The sequence below is a fragment of the Mandrillus leucophaeus genome, unplaced genomic scaffold, assembly GCF_000951045.1.
Source record: "Mandrillus leucophaeus isolate KB7577 unplaced genomic scaffold, Mleu.le_1.0 Scaffold304, whole genome shotgun sequence".
In the NCBI taxonomy this organism is placed as follows: Eukaryota; Metazoa; Chordata; class Mammalia; order Primates; family Cercopithecidae; genus Mandrillus; species Mandrillus leucophaeus.
In genome coordinates, this window is record NW_012103188.1 from 2356745 (window position 1) to 2381777 (window position 25033).

General features: G+C 36.1%; 1 protein-coding gene across 1 annotated transcript in view; it reads left to right on the forward strand.

Annotated features, from left to right (window-relative positions):
• The window catches only part of LOC105544651 (latrophilin-3-like), a gene marked incomplete at its 3' end in the record, with an annotated part of 429398 nt that overhangs the window by 346193 nt on the left and 58172 nt on the right, over window positions 1–25033 (forward strand). The gene's annotated exons all lie outside the window — the stretch shown is intronic.

Genomic DNA, 25033 nt, shown 5'->3' on the forward strand with positions numbered 1-25033 from the left:
TGCTTGTTTGAAAAAATTTTCACCAATGAAAACTATCAAGATTTTGAAAATATTATGATTAAGACGTCTTGGTTAGGAATTGCGTATTAGTCATTTAAAGCGTAAAACTTGGTAGAAAAGTTATAGTTACTGAAACAACCTAATTTTCTTATGAAAATACGGAACGTTCTTTCTGTAATATTGCCTCTGCAGCCGGAAAGTATAGCAAGTGGCATCCAGCCCCGAAAGCTCCAGTGAGGAACGTTAGGTCGTATTCCCGAACACTTTACATATTATTTTTTATTTACATAATATTTAGGCAATGTAATTTTTATTTTTCTCGCAAAACTCCATATAGGTACTCTTATTTCTGTCATTTCCTCCAGAGAATATAGTATTTGTAACTTTCTTTGTGAAAAAGAAAAAAGCTGGGAAGCATTTGGCTGGGGGAACTATGAATATCAAATCTTTCCTGAAACACAGTCACTCTTCTGACCCAAAAATGTCTTGAGAGGGATACACATATAAGTAATACTAGCAAAAGAACATGAAATATCACAGTATTAGCTGATTTTATCTTCTAAGCCCCATTAAAGAGTTATCTGGTAAAATAAATTGGAATACTTTGTTTGTTAGGACCTAAGGGAAGTGCATCATTAATCCATTTAGATTTGAGAGACCCGTGAGAGTTAAATGTAGTTCTTCAATTACTGTGACCATGAGGCAGAGTAAGAGCATGTGTAACTTTGCATTCACAGTGGCTCTGTCTCCTAAGTCACATCGTTCAATCAGCAGCCTCAAATCTCTCCATTCAGATTGGCCTTTCTTCCTTGTAGTGGTGGTTTAGTGGCAGCAGTGATGACGACAGGCAGCAAAGTGGTGGATGAGTCCATGCAATTCCACAGAAGCCTGTAGAATGGACTCCAGTGTGTTCTGAAAATTCAAGGACAATGGGTAGTAAACATTCCTTAAGAACTTCTTATTTTTCCCTGTTTTGTTTGTATTACCTTTTCAAACTTGAAGTTTTCTAAATTGGGTGCACTTTTATTATTCCCAGAATGTGCTTCAGCAGTCACAAAGATTTCATCATAACTTTGTCTTATGTTTTATATTGTAAAACAATAATATATAATGAATATTAGTTAATTAACTCCAATGCCTATACATTCATCAGAATTTCTAGTATTAAGAAGAAATACAGAAATAATATTTAATTTATATGAATTCTATAAATATTTAAATCAGCAACTAATGTAAACACACACACACAGCTGCTGGAAACTCTGTCTTCTGACAAAAATTCAGAATATCAATTAGAATCATTGTTTCTAAGAACGTTATACTGAATTTAAATATTCTCCAATTTTTATAGCTTAATAAGATTGTTCTATATCACTAGATTTTAGTTTTTGCCATGTATGTGGCAAGTTACAGTGCAGTGATGGGTTTTAAATCACATTTTTAAATCAATTTACAAATGGAAAAGCTGTATTATATTCTGTTTTGGACAGAGATGAAAAACGAGAGTACAAGCCGATTTTATGTGATATGTTTAATGGAGACTGAGGTTAACGTCTTGTGATTTAAAAGGCGCTTACAGAATTGTGTTAATCTGTTATGATGAGTTGATACTTTTTGAAAGTTGCTTTTGTGTGAAAGTAATTTTATCGAGGAGACAGAAAATAAAGGTCATCTTAGAATATTCCCTGTAGAAAGAATAAAGAAGAAGAAGTAAATATTATAGGGGCATAATCTTTCCTAATATGGAAGACAGTACATACAGCTAGAATGCTTGGACAGGTATTAAAAATGAAATTGAAGTAAGAGATATCACATTATCTTGAGCTCTTTAAATTGAAAAGACGTGGAGGAATTCGAATAAGAAAATGTCAGTGAATTCAAGTTCTTACCTTTCCTCCCCTCCTCCACCTTCACGAAACAAAAACAAGTCTGTTATAGAAACAAGATACTTTAAGAATATAAAGCTCAAAAATAAATAAAATAATAAAGGCTGATATTACTGCAATCTTTGATTTGAAAAAAAAAATTGATATTACTTAAAAGTATATTAACCTCTGTTCGTTCTGTAGGTAGCCAAACAGGCAGGTACAAATCAATGAAAGCAGCCATAACAACAACATAACAAAATGCCCTTATTGGCTTGAAATTAAACTTTGTTTTTTTTTTTCCCCCGCTTTGAATTCGTTTGACTCTTGATAGCTAATAGCACTTGAGAGTTAATGAGTATTTGGATTCATACAAATTAGGACATCTTGGTAAAACAGCAAAGCCTGAAGAATTTTTAAAAATAGTTCTCCTAAGTTTCTTTTTAGTATGTTAAAGCAGAAGGAAGTCTAAGGGTAGATTTCCTACTTAATGACTGGATATCAAGGCTTTCCCTAGAAGCTACAGGAATGTTAATGTGTTTTTTCAATCAGCATATTTCTTGGTTTATTTTTTATCTCCATGCAGCTGCATTAAAAGTTCATTGAGAAGATCTACAAATAATGTTCCTATAAGCCACACAGACAGTGATGCCAAGCCAGTACAAGTTTTCTCTAGGAAAACAGCTAAAGCATTTCAGGCCTGACAAAACGTCTGAAAAACTCTACTCTGGGCTCATTTTAAAGTTCATCTTTTGCAAGAGCCAAAAATGCTTCCACAAGAGGGTTGTATATTTGATTGGTCCATTTGGAGAATTACATCAAACTCTACTATAATCTTAAAAAAAAAAAAAAAAAAAAAAAAAAAAAAAAAAAAACTTTTTCCTTCATACCTGGGTTTTAATATTTATAGATGGGAAGGCTTCTATAAACCTCTGTGTGTGTTTGTGTGTGAGTATGTGTGTGTGTGTCTGTCTGTCTGAGGGGGGTACTAAATGCAGGAATAATGTTTTAAGAATATGTCATAGTTACGGAATTCTAAGGACCCTTGAGTACTAAACCTTAGATACCAGGAAATAACATCCAGGGATTTTTTTTTTTTTTTCCTGTGAAACCAATTTTTCTTCTGCTTTTCTCAATCTTTCCAACAGCTTTATCTGTTCATTGTCATTATAAGTCACTGTCAACATGAATTGCACACCACTCCTCCCCGCCAGAGCACCAACAACCAACTGGTACTGTCCTTCTTGCCTCTTAGTACAGATTTCTAAGAAAGGAAATTTAATCCCCATTGCGTTAGGTAAATATCCCTTACATAATTACTCATGTCACTAGCCATTCCCTGGCCCAGAGCCCACACAGTAGCAATTGTGTAACAGAGGCAATACTAGGAATACCTATTATAGGGGTGAGCGTAAAGTCCTGTGGAGCATGTAAGGGGATTATCTGCTGGCACGTTAGAGAAGGTGTCCCCGAAGATAAAGTGGTCTCTAAACTGCAACCTGACAGACAAGTAGTAGTTCGCCAAGCACAGATATGGAAGAAGAAAGATACTATTCTGAGCAGAGGGAACAGCAACACAAGGGCCTACTTCAGGATGATTGGAGCACAGAAGTCCCAAGGATAATTTCTAGATATCAGTCTAGAAATGATCTGGAGAAGTGGTCAGAGATCTGGCCAGGAAGAGCATAATGGTATAACATTATGAGGAGTTTAAAATTTCCCGATGGTAATGAGGAAAAAAAATAAGTTGATCTTAGAGGAATTAAGCAAGGAATGACACATTTGAAGAATTAACAAAATTGGCTTCAAGACCAATGGAGTGTTCATCATATTGATGCAGATAGGTAAGAGTCTGTTCTATTGGTGGGTCTGACTCAAGCAGTGAGTGACAGTAGTGATGATAACAGCCAAATAATAGGACTTAGATATTCATTGCACATGTGAGTAAGACAGAGGGAAAACCCAAAGGAGAAAACCAAGTGTCTGGCTTGAGAGATTGCATTATGAATGAGTTGTACCATTTACTGAGATAAGAAAGACTAGAGGAGATGGAGAATGTAGGCAAGGAATGATGATGTTGTTAACCAACCATTTACTGATTTAACAGAAACCCAACTTTCTGCCCCCAAATTTAAGTACCCATAACTTAAATACAACATGTACATCTGAGGGGGAAAAAAAAAAAACTAAACTAAAAATGTTATGTGTTTAGTGTAAGTGATTCTCAATAAAATAAATAAATAAATAAATAAATAAGTAAATAAATAAATAAATAAATAACAGGTAGCATTATTATTTGTTAGGCATCTTCTTTTGGCCCAGATGTGATAAGATATCCAGAAACATAAGGGCATCTGCCAGGATTTTCATTCAATCCTTCCTTCTACTTCCCAGTAATACCTAGCAGGGATATAGTGCAACCAAGGTTGGTTCTGAATTTTGAGCTCTGCTGTCTTTCCAGGCCTAGATATATTTGACGTTCATTCAGTTCTTAGTACAATGTTCCAAGGCAAAATTTGGAAAGAAGCGGAGACTACTCTGCTCGTATTTGCTCTCATTAATAATGTAACATAGCACACACTTCAGTAAAATAATAACAAAGAGTAATCTCCATGTGTCTTTTGAAAATGCCTCAGAAATGAACCTTGATTAATCTCTTGCCTAATTATAACTGGTTATTAAATAGCATGTCCCTTGATGACAGTGTAAAGCGATGCTTTATCTTGAGGAAATGGTTAATGTTCACATTGATTAAGACTCTTGAAAATAAAAACTGTGCTCAAAAAAGAAGTGCTTTCAAAGTTGAAGATCCAAGACCACAATTGCAAAGCTTAAATAATTTTATATACGATGATGTAATAGACTGATAGGAGCAGGAAAGGGTGGCAAAACCTCATTTGTTGGGTTGCTTGTAACACCATGATTTGGGAATGGAGGGAACCAGTTCTTTTGTACATTATGAGATCACTAACTAGAGAAGTCATTCACACTGGGCTAAATGAAGAACAGAAAGAAGTAAATGTAGGCTGCTTTAAAACCTGTAAGCCAGAAGGCCTACATCTAGTATGAAGTTAGTAGGAAGCACTTTTCTCTCTTGCTCCAAATCACATCATCACCACATGTCTTATCCTTCAGCCACATGGAGGTTGCGTCAATTTACTAGACAAACCATGCTTGCCACTATACCTTTGGCAAGTATTACCTTTGTTGGCTGGAACGTCCTATAGACCACCTAACTGTTCTTCAACTCAGCTTAAATATTTGTTGTAGTGTTGAATCTCCACTTTCACTCATCCATAGCCTTATTCCTGACAAAACAATTTCTATTCTTCTGATTTTGAATTTGACTGGTCTGAAAATTGTGCACGTGTGTGTGTGTGTATGTGTGTGTGCTTGTGCATGCATATGTGACAATGATGAGTAATCCTTCTGGCATGTTCTCATGTTCTTACTTCCCTTACTCCTAAACTTTTGGAAAATGTGGTTCTAATTTTGTTACTACATTGTAGTCTGAAGCATGTAGGTGAAGTCTAGGAATTTGTGGGGAGGTATGAAGGTGAAAGATATTTTAACAGAAGAACAGGGATCAATGTTGCTACAGCAAAGGAAAACTCTGTTTTACAAGTTCAGCCTTTTGGATGTATCTCTTTGCTGCAGGAGAATAATATAATGTGGCTTTTAGAGTGCTGTGTTAGCTGCCTTCTTCTATGTGACACTGTAATATTGTTTCAGGTAAAAGCCCCGGTTCACATTTATTTATGTCTTTCAGTGAGGTTTGCCATTTTAGACAAGACTTAGAGTCTAATTGATATGCATAATACATTCTTTGTACATCACTGTTCAGAATTCTTATGTGCAGCTAGGGTCATCTTATGATTTTATGTGGGAAGAAAGGTAATAGGCCTCTAGGGAAATAGGTCAGTTATTGAGATTTTTTTTTTTAAATGTTTGGTAGCCCTAAAGATAATTTCAAAGAACTTCTTTAAGACCCTGTTTTTTCCCCTAAATGGTGTAAATACCAGAAGGAGTTATCCAATTGAAAATAAATGTGCGAGCTTGACCTTCAAGTATTTCCAGAATAATATGATAAGCTCAGTCTCTTTTTTCTATTGGTGTAAATTACAATTTATATTCCTTCTTTAAAAGGCATGTGAGTAGCTTTTCAAAATACCTACAGAAATTATACTTTTGACTACTGATTTTTTTTACCAAGAATATTAATAACTAGAAAATAGGTGCTGAACTTTGACATTTAGTGCTCAAAACGTTTTGGTTTTAAATTTAATTAAGAATGTGCTTTAAATTATCTCCTTAAACTATTGAGCATCTGCCATGCTCAAAGTATTATATGTGTGTTTCAAAGGAACAAATTTTATACAATGGCAGATACTTCTCAGAATAAGTCATTACTAGGAAATATCTTCCTTTTTCTTCTCCATCCCCTTACCTAAAACAATGTGTGGTGTAATAGAGATCTGAAGTGTATCCCAGATACAAAGAGAAAACTTACATTATATTTATAGAAGTCTTAACACAAAATTCAGGTGAAAAGAAAGGGCAAGTCAGACGATATCCGTAAAACATCAGACTTTTGTAGACCGCCTTATGCTCCTGTTCTTAGAATCTGCATTTCCCATTTATATGTGTCTCCAGTACAGAAATGCAGAAATTTGGCCAGGTGTTCTAACTTATTCTTTCTTTCATATATACAATTAATTAAATTGATGATTTTTTTTCTAATTCTTACTGCTTAAGGAGCTATTTATTTTTCCTTGTTATTAGGCATATCTTTAATTCTTCTTCGCTAGTTTATTTTTACTGCTGCAAAGATGCTACTGGTATGGAATTGCAGTAAATGGGCTTTAAAGTCAGATTTGTTTCAGTCTCAGCTTTACTGTTCACTAACTGTCTTACCCAAGTCCAGGAACTTACATTCTTAAAATCTTTGTTACCACATCTATAAAGTGTGATATAAAAATACATACATTGTAGTGATGTGAAATAGTAAATCATGTGGTTCCTGAGACCTAGTGAGTGTTCCTTACTACTGTTTATCTCTTTTTTTAACTTTCTGTTTTGTAATAATCAAAACAGAGATATATAATGGAAAATCCATGAAAAATGTTTAATAAATTCATTTATTGACTTGTTAATATAGCTGTATGGATTGGGGAAAAGCAAAATAATTTTTGAAAATACTGGCTTTATATTTTGGGCACATTCAGGGGTTCGTAGCTTGGGTAACTGAACATTGATTATAAACATTTGGTAGAGACAGTAATTTAATTCATATATTTCTTGTGCCTATAACATCTATGGTACCCTTTGTAAGGTTGTCCCTTTCCTCAAGGACTTTGCAATCTATTGCTGGCAAGAGAAAGAATAGGTAAACCAAGTATGCGGTCAACTCTATGATTTGGTGAAATATGGTGTCAGTTAAATGCTGTCATATTTTACAGAAGAAGAAAACGACATTACTGGTATGAGATGGGGATAAAGGAGAAAGGAGGATTGATAAAGCTCTTTTAGATAAGATAGTATTTTAATTAACTCTCAAGGAAAAAATCCCTAGGATAATTTGCAAGCATGGATGAGAGGTAGTAGAGGAAGGTGTTCCAGAGAACTGAGTTATGTGAATAAAATTACAGTTGGAGAGAATTGTGACATTTTTATGAAATGCCAAATAGTCTAATTTAACCAACAACAAGAACATGGGGAAAGAAATAGTGAGATAGGAAGTTTGAAAGGCAGTTTGTAGCTATCTTATAAGGGGGTCTTAAATGTCAGGGTGAGACTCTGTACATAATTTTGTCTGTAGTGGGGATTCTTTGGAAGTTCCTAATTAGAGTTGCAGTTTAGAACCTGCTAGGATTGTGTGGGAAAAGTTAGGATGGAGTGGGACTTAAAAGTAGACAGCTCAGTTAGGGTATTGCCATAGGGTGAAAAGTAATGAGTGTCTGAACTGGGGAGATAGCAATGGGGATGGAAAGAAGAGGAATGATGTGAGAGATGCACAGATAGCACTACTGGGCTACTGATTGGATGTAAGAGGTGAGGTCGAGGGAAGAATCAAAGATGCTGAGGTGACTGGGTGGTACCATTCACAAAATTAGGATGTCAGGTGGGAGCATTGCCTTTTCAGGAAAAAAATGATGATGAAGTTTGTCTTAGATACATTGAGTTAGAGTTGTAAATGTGAAGCAGATTCTGAAAATGTGAATCTTTGTCAAGAGAAAAGTGATCATTAGCGATAAAAGTTGGCAATCTCTGACAGAGCTGATAAAGACGTTGATTGGGGTTGATGAGATTGCCCAAGCAGGGAAGGGACAAGGAGGGATGCTGGGGATGCACTTACCTTTAGAGAAGGAAAAAATGCAAGCCGTTGAGAGTGATCAAGACATGGGTTGATACAATTGGTAAACTGAAGTGAAGTTCCATACTTTTCTTACACTTTGCCCCTCGGGCAGCCTCTGCTAATGCTAATCCACAGAAAGTTCATACAGATGTAATAGGGTGATCACAGAGCATGAACTAAGTGGATGAGAAAATGATTGTTTTTGATTCTCACTGATAAATTACTGACTCAATGACCTTTCATAAATGCCATATTTGTAAGGAGCACAAGTAGTAGAGGATTAGGCTTGTGAGTTTTATCTGATAGAAATGAGGAAATATGACTACATTTAGTGATTTTCCTCCATTTTGAAATTATTACACTTTTTTTTTTTTTGATCATTGGTTAATTGTAAATCATCAGGCTAAAGTAGTGTTGGAGTGAACACAAGTTGGAAGACTGCAATACACTTAGCTGGGCATGATGGCTTATACCTGTAATCTTAACACTTTGGGAGGTCAAGGAGGGAAGAACACTTGAGGCCAGAAGTTTGAAACCAGCCTAGGTAACATAGTGAGACCCGGTCTTTATAAAGGAAAAAAATAACTGGGTGTGGTGGTGCATCCCTGCTGTCCCAGATACTCAAGAGTCTGCTTTTGAGCCCAGGAGTTTGAGGTTGCAGTGAGCTTATTGTGCCACTGCAGTCTAGCCTGGGCAACAGAGTAAGATCCCACTTCAAAAAACAAATAAATACATAAATAAATAAGTTTAAAGTATTTAATTCGAGGAATGTTGTAATACCTTATAAGTAGAGAAACACTGGGATATTTTTGAATCAGTAACTAGATGAATATAAATATATTTTCAAATAATCTATAGCAAAAACAAAGTTAAGACTTTAAAAAAGTCATTTTAGAATTCAAAAATTACGCTATGGCCAAAATGTTTGTCATGAGTGATACATTTATTGAAACTAGCCTTGAAATATGAAAAAGTAAGTCAACATTATTTGCAACAGATTTTTTAGACATAGAAATATTTATATTCATCTTTATTTCTGCCAGCTAGTAAATACATTAATACTTTCATAATTTAAAAATACCAGGAATTCAAAAACATATAGATTTCTCAATTTTATTGGAAACTTCTTATAAATGTAATGTATTTCCATAGTTTCACATCTGAAAGAAAAAAATATACCATTCTGTCCATCTAATGCTTATAAATTTCCTTTCATTTATATTAAATAATATAATTATGTCTAATGGGAAGATAACCTAGCAGAATTATTTGAATGGCGTATTTTGTTGATTATTTCTTACCTATATTTTATTTCTCAAATTCTTTGTCATCTTAAAGAAACAGCTATAGCAACATAGTATTACTGAAAAGATACTTGTGTGGAACCTATTATTACATTCCTCCCATCTTTAATTGACATACATACACATATGTATATATCCATAAATTTATATATAATCATTACATATGTGCAATTTAAACAAGTTAGAAATGTTTAGGTAACTCATGGATAGAAGTCTACTTTCGATTAACTGTGAATGCCACTTAAGATTTTGTTGTAGTTCAGAGAAATCTCCATTTGGAATTTTTGTAAGATGTTGATGTAAATTAGAAAAATATTATTATTAATTGAAAATTTCAAGTCTTGCTTTTGGTTTTTGTTTTTAATCATATCAAATGTATTTACTTTTCTTTCCATTAACAAGATTGTGATATAGACTTTGAGTTATAGAGCAATACAGCAAAGGAGACAATAAGATAAGAGCTTTAAAACTAAGCATAACTTAAAACCCTCTCATTGACTAGGCCTTCCCACTTTAACAGGATCATATTTTACAGTTCCTGGTGCCTACACTGTGTTCAGACTCCACTTTTGTTGGTTGTGTTCTCTCAGCACCATGCCCTTCCCTCTCTTTTGTTGCCATTCTAACTTCCAGTCATCTTTTAGTTCTTGGCACTTGGGGTGTGAAGCAGTGTAATTTAGTGATTAAGAAGATGGATGCTTGGTCCACAATGCTGGTTGTCCAATCATGACTCATTTGAAAGATGTGTGACCTCACTATGCTTTGGTTCCCTCATTTTTCAAATAGAAATAATAACAGTCATAACTCATAGGATTGTTGTGAGTATTACATGAGTTAATTCACATCAATTACTTGGAAAATACTATCACTTGCAGTAAGCAGTCAGTGTTAGTGATTCTATTCGTCTCTCTTCTCTCTGTTTTATTCTGTTCTATGTTCTCTGTGTCACTTCCTCTGGGAAGTCTTTCTCGGTCTCTGGAGGTTGGGATATGCAACACTATCATACCTAGTCTGTGTACTCATCTGTTTTTCTCCTTGGACTCTGTTTAAGAACAGAGGATATATCTTTCATCTTTATATCCCAAACACCCAGAATTGAGCACGCTGTGTAGAAGGTACTCACAATTGTTGAATGAGTAAATAAATTAATGGGATTTTGGAGATATGTGCCACCATATGGGGATTTATATAGATGCAACAATAGCTTACCATACTGAGTAAGCTCTAATAGAAGCTAGGAAACTGAAAGGCTAAGCGACCAAGGTGCCATAATTCTAGAATCATGTGGTTTATTTTCTAGCCAGAGGCAAGGATGCAGATGGGGGTAGGTTTACACAATTAGGATAGAAATCCATGAGGTGGAAGAACCACACTTCCTTAATTTTGTTTTATGCCATGTTGCAGTATCATGATTCACTTTCTGTCACATCAGCTATTTCTGCTGATGGTGTGGTTACAAAGACCAGATATGCAAGGAAGCTCAATAGTTGGAAGGTGCCTAGAGGTAGAGGTAGTAGCACAAGGCTTACTCTATTGGAGAGATGCTGGGACTCAGACACTGAGCACTGCTGTAGCTCACTGCTTTAACCTGGTGAACTACGAAGGCTTATGTCTGAGTTTTTCAAGCAGAGAACTCATTATGGCCATAATGATGCCATAATGGATGTTACTAAATGAGACAGATTTAGAGTCAATAACAATCTGGAGGTGATATGATCTGGGCTTTATGAATATTCAAAATTTATGGTCTTTTTATGTTTTTCTAAGTGACAGTCTTATTTGTTCCATTCTTGTTATTGATGTTCAGTAGAACTGTATTTTATAACATGTCTGTAGCTTACTAAGTTACTCTCTATTCTAAGTATACCTTATGAGTTCTGGATGTGTTTCCCAAGCTACTTGTCTATCCAGTATGTATATTTAATATATAAGTTTTACCTATGCCTTTTGCTTCTTTTATCCTACAGCAGACTGGATATTCTCAATTAAAACAGCAAACACTATACTACATGTATTATAGTTAGGCTAACCTTATGTTCTAGTTTGCTCAGAGAGTCTCAGTTTATACCTGCTATTCTGCAGTAATCCTTAATGTGTCCTCTTTCACTCCCGAAGTATCCTGATTTGGGTGATAATTTATATAATCACCTTGGTTATAATCCAACATCTGCTACTTATAAAACTATGTAAATTGAAGTAAATTATTTAATATCTCATCTGTTAGTTAGTGGATTGGGGCTAGATTATTTGTAAAGCTCTTGCTAAATTTGAAATTATTTGACATTTATGGAATGATATATAAAGCGTTTTACTTCTTTAAGGCTATTCATAAGATTTCTGCCCTGAAGACCACCTTTTTTTTTTTTCATTACAAATGGTTCTAAATGCAAGTTTAGCATAAGTGTATGCATTAACTGCTTTAGAATGTGCAAAATTGAAGTTTTAATTTATACTTGGGACAAAATATTTAAGATATTATGACCATAGATTTAAAAGTAAAGAAACTAAAAGTGCTTTTATTAATTTCTTTAGAATTGAGTATATTAAATAAAGGGCTTTGAAATCACTACATGTGGTTTTAAAAGTATTTTATGGCTTTAAATTCAACCTATGCTTGTATTCCTTATCTGTACATTGGAATAAAGAGTTGGCAAGGAATACTAATTTCTAAGGAAATTAATGGTTTTAGTTTTCAGTATGATGTATTTCCAGGGGTTCATGAGCCAGTTCTGTAGGGATTTTGAAAATAATGGATTTTAAACTAAATAGAATATTTTGCCACAGATTTGGACATTATCTACAGACAGAATATTGCATAAGTGCATGATTTGTCTCAAAGGTGTTAGTGTAGATATAGAAGGATAGTGAAGAAAATGCAGATAGCATTTCTGACTGTCTCTGCTGGTCAGCTCTTCCCTGGGTCTTTCAAGAGGTACCACTGTATGGACCAATTTCTATATGGTCTTGCCATATAGAAATTGGGTTTGCTACCCTCCCTACAAAAATCTTCCCAGAGTATACGGATATTTGAACTATTTCTTTTTAATGTGAGAGTACTTGTTTCAGCTCTCCTCAAGGCTAGACAGCACCATGGCTCAGTGCTGAGTTTGGTAAACAAAAGACTGTGAGGAGATAGGTTTTTGTCTTTTGGAATTTTGTACTTTTGTTGTTACTCCATTTCTGAGGGGGTGGGATAATATAGTAATTCATTATTTAAGTTTCCCTGCACCCCGGCTTAGATGATATGATTCTACTGCAAATATGATACTACCAGCTCTCTATATTGCCTCATTAATTTTGAAAATAGCAAGAGATTTGATAGGTGATTAAGTGACTTGAGCTGCTGAAAACTTCCTCACTCTTATGGGTGTATGGAGAAGCAAGAATATTGGAAACATATTCTTCTGTGTATTTTTGGCAGTTTATGGACATTAGTATAAATGTAGATGGCAACACTTGGCGCTTAAATGTACTAGAGAACTTATCACATTCTCTTTAATTATGGTTATGTATATTTTTCTTCCTTATTTGGTTATAAAATCCTTGAGGTAAGGGCCTGTGCTTTATCATATATTTGCCAGAGTTCTTAATATAATCCATGGCTCATAGTGTTAACTCAATAAATATTTCCTTACTGGTTATTAATTGTAATGCAAATAGCAAAATATTTGTAATTTATAGAATACCACCTATGAAAACATGAAGTTGCTGAAAAAATATTGCAATGATTATATTGGCATATCACTTCAAGCCTGTTGAGCAAATAAAAGCAAAGAAAATGAGTGTATGTGTGTGCATACATGTTCTTTCACAGACCTGAATCTTGGTAAAAATAATTAGGTGCATTGCTCCTACCTGCATCCTACAGGAAACAAGGGTGTTTTGTTTTGTTTTGTTTTCCCCTAGTCTAACTTGCGTTACACTAACATGCTAAAGTTCACATTTCAGTTGTTTGCTTCTGGGCTTTGTAGAAGTTGCTCACTAATCCCCTTGGGATTGTGGAAAGGGAAAAGAGGTGAGTGCCTTGCATCATTCTGTGGCAGCCTTAGGGATTCATTCAAGAGCTTTAGTGGCTTGCTGTGGTGAGAGCGATGAACAACCTTCCAGCAGGAAAGACATTATGATTATGGCATTTTGTTTCCCTCCTTCGGCAAGCATTGACTATGCACCTACTGTGTGTACATAAATGACTGCATCTAGACCTATGATAGAAATCTGAAGATTTAACTCCTACTTGGGAAGAAATTACAAATGAATAGATAAAATATAAGAAGCAGCAGAGAGAGCAATATTGATTTCAGTAATCTTTGAAGTATACAGGATGCTTATTGTAATAGAATTTCCATGTATGATGTACTTCCTAAATTTCCAGTAGTATACTTTAGATTTCCTCAAGTCTTCATTGCCGTGACCTTAGTAATTATTGAGAAAAGCAGGAAATCTTTTTATCATCCAGTATAATTTTTGTTAGCCTATGGAAATATTATTTTCACCTTTCATAACCTGACTTTAGAGTATGTAATACAGTGTCTGTGTTTCAAATGAAGGTGGTGTGTTCTACCACAGGCACATAAAATAAGGAAAGGATCATTGTGGTTCTCTGAGTAAATTGCTTATTTGATATCATTCAATCTGCTTTATAACATGAAATAATCAATAAGCTAAAACAAAATATTTGGCAGAATTGATGATCTCTTCCCTTAGGAGTGATCTTGGAATCAGAAGGCGTACCTTAGTTTATACAAAGGTCACCAGTTTATACTGTGTGTGAGGAAAGAAGGCCGTCAGATATGCGTGACTGCATCTAGACAGAAAAAGTCTTGCATTTATAGCCAGAGCAGCTTTTTGCTTTATCTTCAAAGTTAGAATAAAAGCTTGTATGACTTGGAGTGGGAAAAAACTTTATCAGCAAGATCATTAATAACTTGAGACTCCGCTTTTCAAGTTACAATTAGCTGCTCAACAGCTGTGACCTTCAAGAGCTACTCATTATTGTTGGTCCTGATTGTTCACTCCCACTGTAGAGCTCTTTTCAGAAATAGTTTCTCTGACATCATTGACCCCAGGGGTCAGAGTGAGAAATGAGTCTTCAAGTACTCATTTGTAAGTCTTGTTTCTGCAGGATGCTGCATGCGTGTGGATGTGTGTGTGTGTGTGTGTGTGTGTGTGTAAGGAATTCAACTGATGGCTAATGCCTCACTGTAAATCCAGCTGTTTGGTCAGATTCCAATTAGGATGATGCCTGTTAGATGAAGAGGCACTACTGGGAGCAGCCAAGGGATTCAGTGTGGCCTCAATTACAGAGTAAAACCGATAGTGACACCGGCTCTGTTTTATTTAATTTTTTTTTTTTTTTAAAGGTCTCAACACACATGCTGGCCAAACTCTGCCATGCACTGTGTAGCACCTCAGCGGATCAGCAGGGATTTTAGACCCGCTGTGTGTTTGGCATACACTGCAGCCCAAAGAGAAAGTGGGGATTAGAGAAACTGTAGTGAAGTATGAAATGAAAACTCAGTTGGAAAAGGAGGACTGGATTATGTTCCGCTTCTTTGCCTCAGTTCCTTTAGATATTAAGAACATGGGACCCTTTGGAAAAGGGATTTACTTCTCAGGACAAGGTGTAGTGCATGATCTCTACGTTCTGAAAGGAGCCTTAATTAGGGAACAATCTATCTGCCATAAAACAAAAGAATAAGCAAATTGACAGGAAAGTTGATAGAATTTTGATAAGGACGTTTCTGGCCAATGAAGACCCAGAATTAAATCTTGTACTCTGTGGGTGTCTTGTCAGTAAAATGTATATATGATGAAGCTTTTGAACATGCACCCTTGGCAGTTTCAACCTAAGATCTCAAAGGCTGAAATCATTGTGATGTGGCAAATGGGATCTCTGTAGGAAGAGGTAGACTGGTTTTAGCTCTGACTCACTTCCAAACCACAGGAATTAGGACAGCACCTCTGGACCGTGTGTCTGAGTCCTCATTTGTGAAAGCAAAGGAACTAGGTTAGACTTGGACAATATATATTTCCTGGGAAACTGGGCTAGATTGCATTCTCTCTGAGAGCATTTGTATTTCTTTATCACCTTTATTGTAACTATTTTCACTAGTTTCACTATTACTAACCTCAGTAACTAGAAGATAAACCATTGAATAAAATCTAAATAAATTGTAGAGATCCTTTTCTCTGTTCTCTGACCTTAGCCTCTATATCATACCATGCTTAATTGTTTTTTATGTCTATTGTAAAATGGTTAGGTTGTCTATTTTCTATTTTTTGAAATGACCACATGGATTAATTTTCTAATATTATGATTTCTAAAGCATAGCTTTGCACTCAAGTGTCTGATAAGGTTCTCCTAATAAATAACTTATTACTGGTGAAATGGACACTCTTTTTGACATTTTAGCATTAAAATTTGCAGATTAATAACAATGACTGCAATAAGTAACTTAGTGAAAAAATGCTATACGCTATGTATGTATTTTTTGTTATTTTATTTCAGATTGAGGGGATACATGTGCAGGTTTGTTATATGGGTGTATTGTGTAACGGTGACACAATTTTGATTTTGTTGCATTTGCTTTGGAGGTCTTAGTCATAAATTTGCCTAGACCAATTTACAGAAGAGTTTTTTCTGGATTTTCTCCTAGGGTTTTTGTTGTTTCAGGTATTGCATTTAAGTCATCTTTATCCATCTTAATTTTTGTATACAGTGAGAGATAAGGGCCCAGTTTCATTTTTGTGCATATGGCTAGCCAGCTTTCCTAGCAGCAATTTATTGCATAAGGTGTCCTTTCTCCATTGTTTATTTTTGTCAGCTTTGTCAAAGATTAGTTGGTTGTCGCTGTGTGGCTTTATTTTTGGTTCTATTCTGTTCCACTGGTCTATGTGTCTACGTTTATGCCAACATCATGCCATTTTGATTACTCTTGCCTTATGGTTTGAAGTCAGGAAATGTGATGTCTCCAGCTATGCTCTTGCTGCTTAGGGATGTGTTAGCTATTCAGCCTCTTTTATGGTTCCATATAAATTTTAGACTTTTTTTTTTTCTAATTCTGTGAAAAGTGATGTTGATAATTTGATAGGAAATGCATTGAATCTCTAGATTGCTTTGGGGAGTACAGTCATTTAAATGATAATTGACTCTTCCTATGCATGAGCATGGCATGTTTTCTATTGGTTTATGTCATCTACAGTTTCCTTCATCAGTATTTTGTGGTTCTCCTTGCAGAGGATTTTAAACTCCTTCATTAAATGTATTCATCGATATTTTATTATTTTTGTGTGTGGCTATTTTTAATGGGATTGAGTTCTTAATTTGGTTCTCAGCTTGAGAATTGCTAGCATATAGGTATGCAACTGATTGTTGTGTATCAATTTTGTATCTTGAAATTTTACTGAAGTCATTTATCAAGTCTAGGTGTCTTTTGCAAGAGTCTTAAAGATTTTATAAGATCATGTCATCAGTGAACAGAGATAATTTAACTTCCTCTTTTCCAATTTGGATGCCTGTTATTTCTTTCTCTTGCCTGATTGCTCTGGCTAGAATTTCCAATACTATGTTGAATAGGAGTGCTGAGAAGTGGACATCCTCATCTTTTTTCAGTTTTTAGGGGGAATACTTTCAACTTTTACCCATTCAGTATAATGTCGGCCATTAGTTTGTCATATATGGCTCATATTATATTGAAGTATGTATGGTTTTTTGATGCCTAGTTTGTTGAGGGATTTTACCAAGAAGGGATGCTGGGTACTATCTAATGCTGTCTCTGAATCTGTTGAGATGATCACATGGCAATTGTTTTTAATTTGGTGTATGGAGTAAATCAAATTTACTGAATTGTGTATGTTTAACCATCCTTGCATCCCTGGAATAAGACCCATTTGATCGTGATGGATTATTTTTTGGATAGGCTGTTGGATTTGGTTTGCTAGTATTTTGCTGAGGATTTTTGCATCTGTGTTCATCAGGGATATTGGTCTGCAGTTTTCATTTGTTGTGCCATTGCCAGATTTTGGTATTAGGATGATACTGATTTCATAGACTGTGTTAGAGAGGAATACTTTCTCCTTAACTCTTTGCAGTAGTTTCATTAAGATTGGCACCAGCTTTTCTTTGTACATCTAGTAGAATCCAGGTGTGAATCCACCTAGTCCTGGGATCCTAGTAGTTTTTTTACTACTGATTCAGTTTTGTAACTAATTATTGGCCTGTTCAAGATTGTATTTTTTTTCTTGTTGTTCAGTCTTGTGAGATTGTATGTTTCCAAGAATTTATCCACTTCTCTAGGTTTTCTAGTTTGTGCATATAGAGATTTTCATAATAGTCTCTGATAATTTTTTTGTCTTTCTTTGGCATTGTGCTTATTTCCATCTTTTCTTCTTCATTAATCTAGCTGGCATCTATCAATTTTGTTCATCCTTTCAAAGAACAAATTTTTTACTTCATTTATGCTTTGTATTTTTAGGCTCAATTTCATTTAGTTCTTCTTGATCTTTGTCATTTCTTCCCTTCTAAAAGCTTTGAGTTTGGTTTGTTCTTATTTTTCTAGTTCCTTTTGGTGTGAATATTAGGTTGTTAATTTGAAATATTTCTATCTTTTTGATATAGGCATTTCGCACTATAAACTTTGCTGTTTTTGCTGTATTCCAGAGGTTTTGGTATGTTATGTCTTTTATTTGTTTCTAAATTTTTTTTGATTTCTGCCTTAATATTGTTGTTTACCCAAAAGTCATTCAGGAGTGAGTTGTTTAGTTTTTACATACTTGTGTGGTTTTGAGAGTTCCCTGTGGTACTGCTTTCTAATGTTATTCCACTGTGGTCTAAGATTATATTTGATATTATTTCAATTCTTTTGAGTTTATTGAGACTTGCTTTATCACTAAGCATATGGTCGGTTTTAGAGAATATTCCATGTGCAGATGAGGGAAATTTATATTCTACATTTATTGGATAGAGTGTTCTGTAGGTATCTACTCAGCTCATTTGGTCAATAGTCTAGTTTAAGTCCTGAGTTTGTTTGTTTGTTTTCTGCATTGATGATCTGTCTAGTGCTCTCAGTCTGGTATTGAAGTTCCTCACTATTATTGTATGAATATCTGTCTCTTTTGTTAGGTCTAGTAGTATTTGTTATATAAATGTGGGTGCTCTGGTGTTGGGTGCATATCTATTAACATTTCGGATAGGTAAATCTTCTTGTTGCATTGAATGCTTTATCATTACATAATGCCTTTCTTTGTCTTTTTTTAGTATTGTTGGTTTAAAGTGTCTTTTAACTGATACAAGAATAACCATCCCTGCTCTTTTTTGTTTTCCATTTGCATGATATATCTGTCTCCACCCCTTTACTTTGAACCTGTGAATGTCATTACACATTAGGTAGGTCTCTTGTAGACAACAGATGGTAGGGTCTTTTTTTCCCCTCCAATTTGCCAGGTAAATCTTTTAAGTGGAGCACTTAGGCTTTTTAAATTCAAAGTTAATATTGATACGTAAGGTATTATTCCTGTCATAGTGTTGTTAACTACTTGCTTTGTACTCGCAATTGTGTAACTGCTTTTATAAGATCTGTGAACTTGAGCATTTCTTGTAGAATGTGTCTAGTGGTGAAGAATTCTCTTAGCATTTGCTTGTCTGCGAAAGACTTTATCTCTCCTTCATTATGAAGCTTAGTTTGGCAGATTTGAAATTCTTGCCTTGCTTTTTTTTTTTTTTTTTAATTTAGGTAGTCTAAAAAGAGACTCGATCTGTTTTGGTTTGTAACAGTTTTGGTTTGTAAAGTTTCTGCTGAGAAGTCAGCTGTTAGTCTGTTGGGATTTCCTTAATAAGTGATTGACCCTTTTCTCTATTCTGCTTTTAAGATTTTTTCTTCAGCATTGATTTTGGTCTGATGAGTGTGTGCTCTGGTGATGTTCAGCTTGCGTAGTGTCTTGTAGGTGTTAATTTCCTGTATCTGGATATTTACCTCTCAGGCAAGGTTAGGGATATTTTCTTGAATTATTCCCTCAAATATGTTTTCCAAATTGCTTATTTTTTCTTCTTATCTCTCAGCAATGCCTACAAGTAATAGGTTTGGTCCCTTTAAATACTTTTATATTTCTCAAAGACTTTGTTCATTAAAAAAAAAAAACAATCTTTATTTTTATTTTTGTCTGGCTTAATTCAAAAGACGGGTCTCCAGTCTCTGAAATTCTTTCTTCTTCTACTTGGTCTAATCTATCATCTAGGCCTCCAACTGTATTTTGGAGTTCCCTTAGTGAATCTTTAAATTCCCAATGTTCTGTATAGAGAGAGACATTTAATTCTTCATTCTTCACTATCACTATGCTAAGATTGCTTCTATTAAGATCAAGTGTTTCCATTTTACTAAATCCAAATTCAGTGTTTGTTTCCTCTATCCTTATTCTAGCTATCTTGTCTTTCATATCCTAAATTGTATTTCTGGTTTCTTTATACTGGTTTTTGACCTTCCCATAGATCTCATCAAGCTTCCTTGCAATCCATTTTTTAAAATTCTTCATCTGCCATTTCAGAATTTTCATTTTGGTGAGGATTCATTGCCTGAGAGCTGGTACAATCCTTTGGAGGTCTCTAAATAATTTTGTACTGATGGAGTTTTTACATGGATTCCTTCTCATCAGTAGAAGCAATCACTTCTTATTTTTTAAATGGCTTCAGTTGGATGGAAAATTAAAAAAGAAAAAAAAAAAACATCTTTCCCCTTGAGGCCATGTCTGTAGTATTTGTTGTGTATATTTTGGCTTCTTTTCTAGGTGTTTTCAGGGGGCTAAGACTCTTTATGTGTTCCTTTCTTGTAAATAGCTTTTTTCTACGTAGTGGCTTTCTCAAATGATGCTTGTTGTAGTGATGTGTTGGATGTACGAGTTGACACACTATCTTCTGCAGGTCTGAGAGTGTGGGGGTCTTAGGGAGCTTATCTCATATACTAGGACTATGCCCTTCTGATAGCAGGACTTTTTTTTACTTTTATCTATTTTTTTGGTTTGTTGAGATGGAGTTTCGCTCTTGTTGCACAGACTAGAGTGTAATGGTGCGATCTTAGCTCACCACAACCTCTGCCTCCCAACTTCAAGCAATTCTCCTGCTTCAGCCTCCCGAGGAGCTGGGATTACCGGCATGCGCCACCACGCCTGGCTAATGTTTTTGTATTTTTAGTAGAGACAGGGTTTCTCCATGTTGGTCAGGCTGGTCAAACTCCCTACCTCTGTTGATCCGCCCACCTCGGCCTCCCAAAGTGCTGGGATTACAGACCTGAGCCACCATGCCCAGCCTGATAGCAGGTTTTTATTTGGTGGTACAGTTTAATCTCCAGTTCAGTAGATGGGCATGTGCCCTTGAATAATCTGACAATGAATGGAAGCTCCTGCCCTGACTGGGGGTGGCTGGGGAAGATTGCGATGGGTTGCACTGAAGTCTCAGGAGCAGGGGTGGTAGGCGTGGCTGCACCAGCTTCTTGTCCTGTGCAGGCAGGAATGTAATCAACTTTCCTATTCCATCCCTGTCATGGGGATCATGACTTTCAGCTCATATAGACTGTTCTTTGTCTCTGGCTACCACCAAAATGGGCTCAGGGCAGAGTCCCTTCCCCCAGTCCAGAACTGATAGCTCTGTGACTATTTTGTCCTGTGTTGCCCCCTACACAAGCTAGTGCTTTTAGTAGGGAGGGAAAGATGGGCTACACCCTTCATGCAAACCTGTGCAGTGCTAGCTTACTTTTGGTAGGGGTGCAGCTGCCACAAAATGCACAGACTGGCTGTCTCCAGGGGCACTGATGCCAGCCCCTGGTGAGGAGATCCTCTGCTGTGTCTGTCACAGTGGGCTGGGGAACAGGAGACGGCCTTCTCTCCACATCTATTCCTAGTTACCAGTACAATTGACAATGCCTAGTGGGCTTTGGCAGGCTGCACTCCCCTATCTCCTATGAGTGGCCCTCACTGAGTGTTAGATCTTCAGGGGCCTCATAACTCTCCAAGGACCTGCTAGTTCCCTGCAGTTGCAAAAGTCATAGTGTGCTCGGTGGTCTTTCTGTAGGGGATCAGGTGATGTGGTGACAGAAAGTCTGAGGTTTCTAAGACCCAGCAGTAGCCTACGGTGGGTACACAACCAGTGTGGTGTGCATCGTCTCAGTTGAGGCCTGAGGGGGTCAGCCAGTGTACCTGTCCAAGCTGGCTACTTTGTGCTCTGTCTCTGGGAAGTTCACAAATCACCACTGAGAGTGTTGCCCAAGGTCCCAAGGGCAGACTTTCTCTGCGACAATTTGGTGATAAGCATATTGTTCAGGGGTTAGGGAAGCAGAGAAGCACTCCCACCTACCCTTCCCACAGGGCTCCAAGTCCCTCAGGGGACTGTCTCCGCCAGAGCCTTTCTCCTTCCCTTTTCTGTGCCCTGGCTTCTTCCCATGGGCTCTCTGACAGGACCTGGCTCAAATCATGACCATTCACCTACAACTTTGATCTTTTTCTTAAGGAGAACTGGTATCTGAACTAAGCATTCCCTAGGCCGCCATCTTGGGAAAAAAATAATGCCAGGTACATTTTTAAGCACTACGCATTTATTAATTCATAACCAATCTCTGAAGTAAGTACCATTATTACCCCTTTTACAAATAAAGAAATTACATAACTTATCCGAAGTCATATCGGGCTAAAGATCTGAGCTCAGGGAATCTTCCCTCAAAGTCTGAAATATTTATCACTTTACCACATGTTAAAACCCAATACTGACTTAAATACAGTGGAAATCTGCCAGGCGCGTTGGCTCACACCTGTAATCCCAGCTCTTTGGTAGGCCGAGGCAGGTGGATCACTTGAGGTCAGGAGTTCAACACCAGCCTGGCCAATTAGGAGAAACCCCGTCTCTACTAAAAATACAAAAATTAGCTGGATGTAGTGGCACATGCCTGTAATCCCAGCTACCCAGGAGGCTGAGGTAGGAGAATCACTTGAACTCAGAAGGCGGAGGTTGTGGTGAGCCAAGATTTTGCCACTGCACTCCAGCCTGGTTGACAAAGCAAGCCTCTGTCTCAAAAAAAAAAAGAAGAAGAAGAAGAAGAAGAAGAAGAAGAAGAAAAGGAAGGAGAAGAAGAAGAAGAAAGAAAAAAAAATGCAATGGATTTTCTTCGAGGGATATAAGATTTCCATATCTTTTAGACATTAAAATTATTAAGCACATTCTTAAAACTGGATTGAATATAGCAATACTTTTAGGGACAAAATTTGAGAATAGAACACAATTTTAAGGTTAAGTTCATTGTGCTTGAAGTTTAATGTAAATTTAATGCCCAGGCTGATATATTAAAGGAACACACAAAAAAACATTAAACATGTGCCTATCAGGATTTACTGATTACTACAACTATTAAGAACAGCAAGGGGCATCCTTGGGTATACAAAAGAAGTTAAAACATAAAACGGTCATTTCACTGGACTTTTGTCAAAGGCTAAATTTGGTATAGAACATATTCCCCAAAAGAAAAAAAAATAGCTATATGCGTTTAGTCACAATGCAATTATGATCAGCTGAGCTGAGGAGGTAAGGTGCGAGAGGCTTGGTAAGCAGAAACCAGTAGGACACTGTTATCAGAGGCAGGGTAAGAGGGGCACTCCAAAGTTCATAGAAACTGCTGGCAGCCTGGAGAGTTATAGGAAGTGAAAGATCCCGGGTGAGATGGGTAGAAGGAGTTCGTGGCCCCAGCAGCAAAAAAAAAAAAAAAAAGTACTGAAGCAGCTTGATTGCTCAGTCTTGGTTGTCTTTATTTGTTTCACCCCTGGTGAGAATTCACCCTGAGAGGACCTGTACAGCAGGTGAGAATAACTGAAAACAGCTGGCTGTCAGTGAGGGCAGGGGTGGAGCAGATGCTGTTTTCTGATAGATGTTTCTTTTTCTTTTTCTTTTTTTTTCTGACACCTGGGCAAGTCACATGTAGTTGACTCTTTTAGCCAGACATTGTAATGGACTTTCCTGTAATCTCATGCATGCAGACTTCCATTTTATATCTTTGAAAGCCTGTGTGTCTAAGGAAATATCAACAGAAAGAATTGGAAATGAAGTATTGACATTCTTCACTAAGGGTAGTTTGGTCCCATGTGATAGCTGAACTCCAAAGTCATTATGACCAGAAATTTGCTCCTAAGAAAGCCAGAAGGTAGAAATGGGAGCTTATTCAGCTTGGTTGCCTGGAGAGCAATTCCTCGCTACATTTCCAGAGGGAGCTCTCTGCTAAAAAGATAATTCGTTGACTATCCCGTGTTCCCTTGTGGCTTTATGTGTGGCCTTTCTCTCTTATCACAGCAAATAATCTGTAAAGAAAGGCAACCAACCAGGCAAGTGAATTTTTTGAGCCTTAGATATATATGTGTGTACATATATATACACACATGCACACACACACTAGTATTTCAGTAACTGAGCTCATTGAGTTTTTGAAACCATTTTAAATTGTTTTATTCTCTATGTGACTATCACCGTATTTTGTGATAACATTATATGGGGTTGTGGCCTATTTATCCACACTTTAACAAACTCTGATTATTAGAAGTAGTTCAAGAGATTTTCCCTTTTTTCCTGATAATTTTTAATCTAAGTTAATTACATAGATTTTTAGGTAAGTAGAGATGACTATGTGACTATAAGACTGTAACTGGAATCTGGATACTCTCATGAAATGTTTAAGCTAAAAAGAACCTTTGGGATCATAGCTGCAATCCAGAGGAAATTGTAGCCTAGAGGTTTTATGTAACTTCCTCATAGTTAATGGGCTGAGACCAATTTAGTGAATTTTGGTTCCATTTCTAATCAAGTTTTACAATTTATTTACTGTGAACAAATACACATTTTAGGTGAAATATTTACATTTTGTTTGTAGCTGCTCAAATAAAAACAGCTGCAAAAAGTTCCCCTATGTCTAAACATTTTCTGAGAATTGAAAAATAATTTCTGTCCATAACAGATAATTAAGAAAATAAAGCAAATTTTAAAAGACAAAAATCTACATATCAACCTGATAAAAACCACCACTATGGAGGCTTGCATGTATTTTCTCGTTTTATCTATGCATTTATTTCTTTTAATGCTGTCGCGATTGTACTACATAAGCATACTTTATCTGCCTTTTTTTTTCTTTTGAGAACATCAGACTCTTTGAAAGTGTTTATAGCAGTTGCTTATGCATCATAATCCATTAAGGGGATGGAATGATTTACTTTAATGCACTCCCTATTTTGTGGCATTTTATTTCTGCTAGAAAGAGATTTTTGCATAACACAAATAAATGTTTATGGAAATGTGACTGTGCTTTCTTACTATTCCCTCACCTCACATCCTCTCTTCAATACACTTTAATCCTACATTCTTTGCTATTGCCATACTAAGATTGCTTTTATTAAGGTCAAGTATTTCTGTTTTGCTGTACTCAATGTTCGTTTCCTCTACCTTATTCTAGTTGACTTCTCAGCATCCTATGACACCATTAACAACTCCTTAG